Source organism: Nothobranchius furzeri, chromosome 3 (assembly GCF_043380555.1).
Source record: "Nothobranchius furzeri strain GRZ-AD chromosome 3, NfurGRZ-RIMD1, whole genome shotgun sequence".
NCBI classification, from domain to species: Eukaryota; Metazoa; Chordata; class Actinopteri; order Cyprinodontiformes; family Nothobranchiidae; genus Nothobranchius; species Nothobranchius furzeri.
Genome location: NC_091743.1, coordinates 44,944,392 through 44,956,866, shown reverse-complemented (window position 1 = coordinate 44,956,866; position 12,475 = coordinate 44,944,392). Strand labels below are relative to the sequence as shown.

General features: G+C 41.8%; 1 long non-coding RNA gene across 2 annotated transcripts; it reads left to right on the top strand.

The window, feature by feature from the left end:
* Positions 1-1,006: 1,006 nt before the first annotated feature.
* LOC129165478 (uncharacterized) lies at positions 1,007-8,393 on the top strand. 2 transcript variants are annotated; one of them, XR_011520208.1, is made up of 3 exons: positions 1,007-6,443; positions 7,094-7,272; positions 7,375-8,393. It is a non-coding gene; the product is annotated as an uncharacterized lncRNA (long non-coding RNA). The 2 variants fall into 2 exon arrangements; XR_008564786.2 differs by having other exon boundaries at positions 1,007-7,272; positions 7,375-7,455; positions 7,687-8,393.
* The last annotated feature ends 4,082 nt before the right edge of the window (positions 8,394-12,475 follow it).

The window sequence follows — 12,475 nt, the reverse complement described above, 5'->3', positions numbered from 1 at the left end:
TTATTTTATTTGAACTTTATTACATGTTTTTACTAACTTGAATATTATAACTTATATGAACTGTAAATTGACTAATAAAACCCTAACCGAAATAAGTTGAATTAACTTAAAAATGACAATGTGGCAGGCTGGTGAAGGCAGTAACTAACACCAGATCATGACTCACACACCCATACATGCTAACAGCCAATGAAAGTGGAACACTCAAAGTCAAGTCAAGAGCATCTGGTGTGAAAAACCACAGTATTAATAAAAATGGGACAGCAAAGCGGCCCAGCATTACTTTGACCAACCTCTTCACTTATGGGGCCAACATGATACAAAAAGTAACACCACATTTGCAACATTGAATGAAATATTAAAGAGCGGGTCAAGTGTGGCTCAGAGTCCTTCTCCACCTACGTATCAATTTTAAAAACTGCAACATTAGTAGGCGTTGCCTGGCGGACCGAGAGGGCGGAGCTGCGGCAGTGACGAAGATGGATGGGTAACAAGACGATGCTAGCTCCCTTCACTCTGAGTAGTCATTAGAAGTGGAGGACATTTCTCCCCCTCCTTACCCAGACACTCGAGAAGAAAGGAACCAAGTTTATTTGGAGGGGACAAGCAGACCTGAGCCTTATTGTTTTGAGCTTGTGAGTTGCCTGAAACTACCGGAACCGACCCAACAGAACCAGCTCTGAATGGTAAGTAGCCGTTAGCCATAGCATTAGATTAGCTGCAGGGTTTGGCTCCACGGCTCTAGAGAGCTAGTATTCTAGCCTGGCAAGCCAGACTAAATAATTGTATTATTTAGTCTGGCAATGCTCCATTGACGGCTCTCGGTTGTGGGGCGGGTTCTACCGTTTTCTTTCAAATGATCTCCGCATTCCACTGGACAATAAATGTGACATACTGTTGTTTCACTCTGTTGCATCATCCCATCCACCAGGCATATAGAGTGCCCTGATTGGCCCACAAAGCGGATAAAGCTCTGTGATTTGTTCACTAAGCAGATAGAGCACTATGATTGGCCCACCATTATAGACCAATCACAGCTCTTTATGTGTTTGAAACCCCTCTAGAGAGCTGTGATTGGCCAGCCAGAATCCTGTTGGGGCTGCAGAGGTTCCAGTGGAGCATGCCTAGACCAAACTTTGCAAAGCAAGAATTTGGTCTAGTTCACTAGGCTACTAGTATTCAGCATGTTTTAGAGATTTGTCTGCTTCAGCACACCTGGTTTTAATCAGCAACAAATAGCTGAGCTGCTTAACAGCTAATCTAACCTGTTAAAGCAGGAAAACCACTGAAACATGCTGGATAGCAGCTCTCCAGGAGCCCTGGGGTCAAGTTAGTCTGCTGCATAGAAAGTTATGAAAATACCCCATGAGAAAATTATTCTGTAATGTGTTCAGCCCACTAAAACTGCCCTGATTTCATTATTTATTTACTGATACCAGCTGCTCTCTTGGTTGTAGGTGATCCTCTGGTGTCTGCAGCTGGTCTCCTCTGCTGGTGTCGTCAGGATCAGGAGCTTCCAGAAGAATGTGCCTTTCAATGACTCTTTCCCCCTTATTTGTTATATTATTTAAATACATCTCAATTTATATATTTCCTGTTTTTGTTCATGTCCATAAATACTTAAACATGCTTGAAATTAAAATGAGCTTTTAACAGTGAGGTGCTAGTTTAATTCATCACAATAGAGCTAGTTAAACATGCAACAATGTGATAATTCAATTAATGCAATTTATAAATATCCATTAAAATATCAAAACTGGAATCAAAATGAGACATTTGGCAGCAAAAAAAACTTGTCAAACACAATATTTATTATAATAATTGTAGGCAGAAAGGAGACAGAGCTGATGGAGGTTCTCAGTCATCGAAGGATGACTGAAGGCTTTCCAGGAACAGGAGATGTGGTGTTGTCTCTTCTCTCTCTATTCTGCCAGATGAGCTGATAGTTTACAGCTGTGTGAGGACGTCCTCATGCTGTCATAACCAGATGACAGGAGTCATCAGGTGATCAGCCAGGTTAATGATGAGATGCAGAAAGAAAACAAATCATGCAGAAAGAAAACAAATCCAGGACAGTGTACAGTAATAACAATAATATGTGGTGTTGTGGTGTTGCTCACCTTATGTGCTGTTAGTGATGGTCAGAGGGGCCAACGGCGCCAAATGGCAGCCTCGCCTCTGTCAGACCTCCCCAGGGCGGCTGTGGCTACAAGTAGCTTACCATCACTAGCAGTGTGTGAATGTGAGAGTGTGTGAAAGCGTCTTTGGGGGTCTTGAAAAGCGCTATATAAATTCAATGCATTATTATTATTATTATTATTATTATTATTATTATTATTATTATTATCATTATTATAGAGTATTAACGTGTGCCTGCCTCATGGTGTAGAGTCCATATTTTGCTGAGTGTCCTGCAATGATGCAGGTTATTAGTTAATTTACTTTTGATAGCAAAGAACAAAATATTTAATGTAAAAGTTATTTACCAGGTGAATCAGCTCACACGTCACCAGTGTCACAGGGGCAGAGTCAGTAGCCTCCTTCATGATGTCATGATGTAATCACATACTTATTTAATTGTTAATATCTTAAAAATTCTGAAATGTTTTAAGTTTTTTTTACCTTGAACAGTTCACTGAGCTTGCACTGTCACTGAGGTGGAAGCTGGAATCAACAGCAGACACCTCACATCTTGGTCTTTTCAGGGGTGTGGACGCTGCTCTGGGACTTTCTGGAAGATGAATTTCCGTCATGGTCCCCGTGTCACAAGACACACTGAGGCTGGGAGCTCTATTCTGGGTGGCTATGTAAAAACAAAGAAGGAGCACATTTATAAATGTTTAAAAGAGCATAAAATCACGTGTAACAATAATCTGTAAAACAAATTAAAACTAGAAGGTGATAATAAAATGTTTACATAGATGATTATTCAAAATAATTCACCTTTGCTTCACGTCAGCCTGGACAAGTGCATTCTTGCAGACTTCTAAATCAGTCTGACAGCCAATGTCTTGGGTAGATTTAGCCTGAAAAAAATAATAGAAGCACATTGTTGTTGGAGTTTATAAAGTTAGATAAAATACAAAAGAAACTGTCCCATATAGGCGCTTTATAACATTCCTAGTGTGTGATTGTTGTTATAACGTAAAAATCAGTCACATATGATGTGGAGAGCCTGAAATGCGACCTCCTGAACAGAATTCCTCACGGAACCGGGTCACAAGCTGGATTTCACGCTGTATTGCTGTCTGTCAACTGGTGCTGTGTTAGTTCGAGTCACTGTTAGCAGAATTACCGACTGACACAAAAACAACCCGAATTTTCTCCGAGCCTGACAGTAATAGTCATGTGGACCATATCGTCGGCCAGGGCTTCGAGATATGTTCAGATTCGCCGCTGATTCTAACCTTACATCCCGTTCCACATTTTGTGAACTTGACAACTCAGCCCGAAGGCAGTGCAGACTGATATTAGCTAAATGAAGTGAACCACGCCTCTCAAACTTTGCATTTAGGTAGGGAATTGTCTTTAGAAGATGTTAAAATTTTTATTTAGCTTACTCACCTCAGACTGGAGCCCGCCATGGTGGGGGAGCAGAGTCGGTGGGCTGCATCTAAATCGCGGAAGAGCCACGGTGGGCACAGCCTCCCTCTTCAAACGGAGACATGCAGAACAACCCAGTTCAAACTCCATCATGTTGGCGAAGGGATCACAGGTAAAATGCTAGTTGCAAACTACAGCACCAGGCAGGAGCTGACTTTTCCAGACACCGATTGTGCGCAATCACTGGCGCCTAATTTCTAAGTCCAGCGGAAAGTAGTGCAACCCCACAGGGCCACCGAACCCACAACACTACACCTTCTCACCATACTAACACGATATGGAACACTAACCCCGAACTACTTTCCTAATAACACTAACAGCTAAACACTAACTAAACTACAATATCCAACAGCCAAGCTAACACTAAATAAGTATGTATAACACTAAAAGCTATGCTAAAGATTAGGATATGCTAATGCTGAACTGCCGCTAACCATCCTACACTCGCTTGCAAATCCAACTCCCAACTCGCCACAACGTGTGGCCGAGACTCTCAATGCTTTACAACTTTGACACAGAGCTGCTACGTAGTACTCTACTGGTTTACGTAGTATCTTTCTCTTTAGCCATTGGCTAAAGTGTATTCAAAATGATTCAAACTCTATGTTTTAAGCTGAAGGTGGTGCTATACTGTGGTATTTAGGCAGAATTTTTAAAGAAAATGCACCGAAATGCTAAAATAATGAATACACACATTTAAAACACTATTAGACACTCATTTATACAGTTCATCAGAAAAAAATAAGTAATTTAGACGTTACTTGCTCTTTAACTGAGAACAACAATCCTCCACAATAAACATGCATAAACACCTCAAAATAGAGCTAAATAACTGAAAACATGACTACCCACAATGCATCGTGGCCAGCAGTTGTTTATTGTTCCTGAAATCCACCAAAATTGCTAGTTCATGGTTGTTTTTCCCAATAAATCCACAAATCTTTAAAAAAATATACAAGTCTGTTTATCAGAAACACTTTAGGGTGGACGTAAAGATGAATGGAATAATATAGAAACATAAAATAATAAATCAATATTTTATTAGTTATTATTACTCATTCAAGTTAAGTTGCTCTTTTTGGATTAATTTAAGTTATTCTTACTTAAAAAAGATATAGTTCAGATTAATTAAAATGTTTCAGTTCTATGTAATTAAAACAAGGAATAACTCAACACATTTAAGTTCTAAAAACATTTTTTTATATTAAGAGTTTCGTCTACTCAATAAATTTGATTATTTAGAATTTTTGGGTTTACAGTGTATGGGTATAGGAGTACAGGAGTGTGTGTGAATGTGTGTGTGTGTGTGTGTGTGTGTGTGTGTGTGTGTGTGTGTGTGTGTGTGTGTGTGTGTGTGTGTGTGTGTGTGTGTGTGTGTGTGTGTGTGAATAAGGATTCGTGTGCAGCAGAGAAAGAAGATAAATCTTGAGAGATAATGAGAATTTGGATCGAAAATAATAAGCCATAAAAGTTTAAGTCTGAATTCACTAATTGGGCTTAGCAGGAAAAGTCAGCCAGATGAAAATGATTCACAGACCTGCTTTCCGTCACCAGAGATGGCCAAAGGCTGTGGTAAGCCTGAGTCCCCATGGGGTGAAGCCTTCAGGGACTGTAGGAATTTTGGCCTCCGAGTTGGTCAACGGGTGTCTGTGAATTGGAGAATTATGCGTTCCTCCACCGTGGCTTGACTTTAAGGTCCTCAACTCAGCTGCACCGAAACGTGGAATTCAGAGCGCAAGTCCAGATTCACAAACGGTGCCGAATCAGGAGAACTGATCCAAATTGCTTTCAACTCTTAATGCATGAACTTGTCTTGAACACGTCAACTCAACTTCCGGTTGCGCGTGGGACGTCAAAACAAAACAAACGGAGTTGCTTCTAAGTTTTATCGTAACTTTTGAGAGCTAATTACTTTAAAGAGCCGGGTTCTGCTGGGCCAGATGGAAAACAGCCCACAGGGCAATGAGCTTAAGGCGACCTTTGTTCTTAAACTGCCGCCACAAGGTTCGGATGGGTGCTTATATAACCTTTTGGGCATGCCCACCTGTATCTTACTCAAAAACCACTGGAGGGCACTGTGGCTCTTCCAAATAAACTCTACCTTCTCCAAGATGGAAAAATCCATGATCACAATTTAACACAGTTATTCATATGAAACCTCAAAAAGTACTTTAGCATCAAAGTATTACTTTAAATGGGAAAGAATAAAATCCATGTCTTAAAACTGAACAGTTTTACCGTTAGCATGAATTTTAACTGGAGAAACACCAAATGACAGAGGTTTAACATAAAAGAAAACACAACACAAACAGTTTAAGTCTGTGGGTGATAAGATCTTAACTTAGAGCACCTTGATTTCTATTTTAAGGGTGAACAACCTAAACACCTTCTTTGATTATAGATAAACAGAAAAACACCAAGGCTTTGTTAAAAGCGAGATCCTGGAATCTTCCAGAATGACCCTTGAGGAGTTTTACGAGCACCCGGCCTGGGAGGGAAGAGTCAGTTATTGGCAGATTGAGGTAAGACAGACCAAGTCCTGATAATGTCTGGCTTAACAAGTCACTTGGTAAAATTTACGTTCCTGGGAGAAAAATGTAGGAGTTAACCAGAATGCCCAACTGCGGGCCAGTTTCAAATTCCCCTCTTTATTTCCTTCTGCGGAATGTGAAAGAACCCTTTATGCGACAATGTTATGGTTCTTTTCCGTGTAAATCCATACAAAGTTTAACCTGAGGGTAAAAAATGTGGATTACCGCTACACTTGTCTCTGTCAATAGGTTCCATTACCGGAACTTCAGGGTGTTGAACAAGAGAGTGGAGGGCTCCTCTGATTGGAGGTAATATGTGCAGACACTGGGGTTCATGAAGAAATTACCTAAAACTCCTTTGTTGGCCATGCATTCTAAAGATAAGTGTACATTGCGGATCACTGACACAGTAGCCACATTTGTTTCCATAGAAAAAGCCACAACAGTCACAGTAGTGTGAAAGTGCCTTGTTTGTTTGGCAAATGAGCTGCAATACCCACATTTTGCCACAGGATGCCATCCTCACATCTTTCTTACATTATGCACCTTTAAAAGCTGGGACATGAACATCCGGTCTACTTTGTGATTCAGATTATGAGATAGACTAGAGTTAAATTCTGAAATCAGCTGTTCCTGTCATTTTAGACAGTGTCATGCAGACCGTGACAGACAGAAGAAAATGTGAACTTGTACCTAGACAGAAAAGTCAGCACAGAGAAAATCAACTAAAACAACACATTTTATATTTTGTTCTGCTGGATTTTTGTTGGCAGCAGAACAGTTTTGGTTTCACATCTGATGTAAAATATTCAGCGATGTGTTGGAATTCTGACTGTCAAATATAAAAAAACTTTCATTGCATTTCATTACTTATGCAAAGCATGCTAATATAAGTGGAGTATAGAGCCTGCAACATGAAATGACATTGTGTGTACCTCATTATTCTCACTTTCTTGCAGGAGAAACCTTGCATCAGGGGAATTAATTTGCAGAACCAAAGGAAGGAAAGGATGACACGGGACGTGTAGCTCGCCCACACAGACTCAGACTTTGCTCCTGACTGAGGTCCTGAAATGAAGGAAGGAGTGTTTGACAGGATGAGGAAGGGTAGAGATGAGATCCCGCCATCCCAGCCAAGGTGCTGTCACAGTTCCTCTTTTGTTTTTACTCAGATTCATCCTTGTAGCATCCTCCCATCTCCAATTTTAATTTAGTTCACTTTATTTGTGTTTGTACTCAGATCTGTCAACACTGATGATAAGTCAGTAATGGGAGGCTCATTCAAGACAGATAAAACCAGCAAGCCTTTCGAGATCTTCTGGTACATGATTAACATTTGCTGAGAATTCAGATTTTGTGCTGCATTAGTTGGCTAGAGGTGTTAAATCTCTCATGTGTGCTGTAGCCTGTGACTGCAGCCTTCAAATAATCAACATGATTATTCTGTTTTGCACTTGATTTAGTAAATTAAGAGGCATTTACTATTCTCTTCTCTTTGTGAAGCAACTTGTTTGATGACAAGTAATAAAACAACATTTGTTACTTTGTTCAGCCTCAGTTTTCCACCGGCAGTAGTCCAACAGCCCCAGCTGAATACTAATTGCTGTTTATCAGAGTCGTTGGCGTGCCAGAGGCCAAAAAGCACCACAAGTAGCCTGTTTGTCTTCTGCTCAGTCGGGCCAAAGGAACTACAGAACCACTCACTTGAACTGAAACTGAGCACTGTCAAAACATACAACTGCATATTTTTGTGTTATCTTTACCTCTGTGGTGGGGGTAACCCTAACCCTAACCAGAAGCGGAAAACACTGTAAAGAAATCAGCTATAATGAGTCATTGCAGCAGAGAAAACCATATAATGGACTGGGAACACACAAGGATCATCACAACAGAACAACAAAAACTCAAATGATGGATTAAAGAAGCAATAGAGATTAGGAGACACGGACCTACTATAACACCATGAACAGAAATGAAGTATACACTGAATCACTTATGGGACATGGTCATCATCAAAGAGGGCGTGGGCAGTAGAGGGCGACATTGTCCTCTACTGCTTGCTAACAAAACAGCAAGGAAGTGACATCACCAGCACTCTGAGGAAGGCACCAGCGAGAGTGAAAGCTGTCAGTGAAAAAGGTAAAACAACAACCTTCTGTTAACTATTAAGAACACCAAGTCTTTAACTTTGCCTTTTTATTTTATCTTTTGCTTCCCGGCCTGGGATCTTGCATGGAGTTTGTCCGAGTACTCTAGCTTCCTCCCACAGTCCAAAAACATGACTGTTAGGTTGATTGGTCTGTCTAAATTGTACCTAGGTGTGAATGTGTGTGTGTATGATTGCTTGTCCTGTGTGTCTCTGTGTTGCCCTGTGATGGACTGGCACCTGGTGTACCCCGCCTGATTGCCCGTTGGAGATAGCCACCAGCCCCCCCCCCCCCCCCCCCCCCCCCCCGCGACCTTGCGTGGACAAGCGGGTTCAGAAGATGGATGGATGGATGGCATCTCATTTTTTTTGTGTATCTAAATTTGATTTTAAAGTCTGTGGTTTTATGCTGTCGTGTTGATTTTAATGGTTTGTGTTCTTGCTGTTCTTACACTTGAAAGTGAAAACAAAGCTGTGCTGCCTTGCATAAATGAATCACGGTTTTATTTTTATTCACAGTTAAATTAAATAAACATGTAATATATAAGAATTGGCTACACTTTTGAATTTAACAGTAAGCTAAAAATGCTAAACATAAACAGATGCCTTTAAATAGTGATAATTAATTCTCTTTATTTCATTTAAAATATATAAAGTGCTAACTAGATATATTTGTGTGTGTGTGTGTGTGTGTGTGTGTGTGTGTGTGTGTGTGTGTGTGTGTGTGTGTGTGTGTGTGTGTGTGTGTATATATAAATTAAACACACACACACACAAACACAAGAAGAAGAAGAAGAAAATATCATTTATATAGCGCCTCTCATGATAAAAATCATGAGGCGCTTCACAAAAACAAAAAAATGTTAAAATATAAAAAAGCACTTAGAAAATGTTTAAAATATATTTAAAATGAGCAAAAATAGGCAATTGGGATTTAAAAGAAAAAATGTTAAGAAAGAGAGAGAGTGAATAGGAAAGAGGGAAATCAGTGGATCCTGAGGAAGGTGGAATAGGTGGGGAGAGCAGAATAAAGAGAGAGTGGTGAAGAAGGTCATACAAAAGCCAGCTTGAACAAGTGAGTCTTCAGCTGCTTTTTAAAGGAGACCACTGAGTCCACTGATCTCAGGCTCAGGGGGAGAGAGTTCCAGAGTCTGGGGGCCACAGCAGCAAATGATCTGTCACCTTTGGTCTTTAGCCTGGTGCTGCACAACCAGTAGGCTTTGATCACTGGACCTCAGGGACCTGCTGGGGGTGTAGGGACTAAGAAGATCACCAATGTAAGATGGTGCTTGTCCATGTAAGGCCCTATAGACCAGAACCAGGATCTTGAAATGAACCCTGAAGTTGACTGGCAGCCAGTGAAGCTGGAGGAGAAGCGGGGTGATGTGGGTGTGTTTGGAGAACTTGGTCAGAAGCCGAGCACAGGCGTTCTGAACCACCTGTAGACGGTTCAGGGAGGTTCTGCTCAGACACGTGAAAAGAGAGTTACAGTAGTCTAAGCGTGAGGAGATGAAGGTGTGGAGAACTGTCTCAAGTTCAGAGCGAGACAGAATGGGACTCAGCTTAACAATGTTCCTGAGATTGAAGAAGGAAGAGCGAATAAGAGAACTGACATGAGAATCCAGGGTGAGAGCTAGGTCAAAGATCACGCCAAGATTCCTGACAGATGGTTTGGTGTGGGAAGCAAGCTGACCAAGAGAGTCTCTGACTTTGGGAACCAGCTTGTCTGGGGCACAGATGAGGATCTCAGACTTATCTTCATTCAGCTGAAGAAAGCTCCCAGCCATCCAGGTTTTGATAGAGTCTAAGCAGGTGTGTAACAGCTGCAGCTTAGACATCTCATGGGGCTTAAAGGAGATGTACAGTTGGATGTCATCTGCATAAAGATGGTAGGAGATTCCTTTGAAGGAGCTCAGGATGTGCTGAAGAGGAAGCAGAGGAGGAAGAGCAGAGGCCCCAGCACAGAACCTTGTGGGACACCATGGGTAAGAGAGGTGGTGGAGGACCTAAACTTGGAGACGGCCACAGAAAAGGAGCGCTCAGAGAGATAAGAGGAGAACCACTGCAGAGCAGATCCTGATAGGCCTACCCAGTCTCTCAGCCTCTCCAGTAGCAGGTGATGGTCAATGGTGTCAAAGGCTGCAGTCAGGTCCAGCAGGACCAGAACAGAACAGTCCCCTGCATCACTGTGAGTCAGAAGGTCATTAGAGACCCTAAGAAGAGCTGTTTCAGTAGAATGAGCTCTACGAAAACCTGACTGTAAGCAATCATAGATGTTATGTTCAAGAGCAGCTGTGAGTTGTTTAGCCACAACCTTTTCCAAGATCTTGGAGATGAACAGAAGTTTAGAGATGGGTCTGAAGCTGCTATGGAGAGAGGGGTTAAGACTCGGTTTTGTAAGAAGCAGGTGGATTACAGCGTTCTTAAAGTAAGTAGGGACCTGACCAGAGACCAGAGAAGCATTAATTATAGAGAGCACGCTGGGACCGATGGACTGAAAAGCACTTTTAAACAAAGATGAGGGTAAGATGTTGAGGGGGCAAGCAGAGGTCTTCATAGAGTTAACTAGTTTGGTTAACTCAGGAAAAGAAACAGGAGCAAAGCTAGCTAGGATGATGGGCCTGGTTGGAGTCGGGAGAGGCAGCGATAAGGCTGAAGGAGAGATGCTAGATCTAACCTTATTGACTTTGTCCACAAAGAAAGACAGAACGTTCTCACAGTCTGCAACAGAGTGGATGGAGACTGTAGGAGAGGCAGGACAGACCATGCTGCTGATGGTGTTAAACAGCACCTTGGGGTTCCCTTAGCTCTGAGACACCAGGTTGGAGAAATAGGAAACCCTAGCATCTCTGACTGCAGAGTTAAAGGATGTCAGAAGATCCTTTAGGTGCAGCAGATGGACGTGGAGATGGGTATTCTTCCACAAACGCTCAATTTTTCTGCATTGGCGCTTCAGGCTGCGAAGGCTGTCATTAAACCAGGGAGTAGGGTTCACTGCAGGAACTGATCTGGTTTTGACAAGACAGATGTTGTCCAGAATGGAGAGGCAGTGCTCGTTAAACTGAGAAGTTAAGGAATCTGGGTCGTTATCAGAAGAATAGGGTGGATAAAAAGCAGCAGAAAAATTGCTAGCTGTGCTCTCATTAAGAAAACGAGAACTAACCATACAGCGAGCAGGAGGTGGGGACGCAGAAACTGTTAAAGAAAATGCAATAGTTGTCTGAAATATAAACGTCCTCAGGACAAACACTGTCAGCATTTAGACCCAGGGTAAAAACAAGGTCTAGAGTGTGCCCCCTGGTGTGTGTGTGGGGCCAGAAACATGCTGGGTAAAACTGAAGGAGCCCATAAGGCTGGAGAAATTCATGGCAAAGTGATCAGAAGGATCATCAACGTGGATGTTAAAATCACCAACAATCACCAGTCTGGACAGCTTCACAGTGGAGGATAGAAAGTCGCTAAACTCCTGAAGGAAAGAACTGTTTGGACCAGGTGGACGATAAACCACAGCACAGTAAAACGGGTCCTTACGCCCGACTTTAATCAGTTGCAGTTCAAAGGAAGCAAAGTGTCCAGAAGTTGTAGAGCTACATGGAAGATGGTCTCTGAAAACAACATCTTGGCCTTGTAACGTGAGGAAATATGGGTTTTCTATCACAAAGGTGGTGTTGGACTCAGCTGTGTCAAAGCTGGGTCGCTGAGAACTTTCACCCACAGATTAAGACCTGAACGCCAGCGAGTCTGGGAGGAAACCATAACATCAACCACCTGCAGTCTACCAGAAGATGTGTTTACATGAGTTGTACCCAGACCAAGTCAAAACATAAAGTTTAAACTTCTTTTTCTTGATTTTAATGTTAAAATAACCATTATCATTTTGCTCATTATAAATGTGTTTAATCAAATGAATGGTTCTTATGCTTTGGGGTAATTATAATGGATTAATGAATCCACACTTAAGTAGATAATGTTGAATGTTTGGTACTGACCTTCACACTCAAGCACACAAACATTCACACACACCTTCCCACAGTAAAATCCAGACACATTTGATGACGCACATGTTTTTGCTTTGAGAAGAGAAAGGTTTTTGGTAAGTTTTCAGTCTTTTGAGGCAGTTCGTGTTGGACAACGAGAGAGAACAGACCTGAAAACCAAAGGGGGGGCAGAGCCTGTTGGCTCGTTCTTCCCCCCT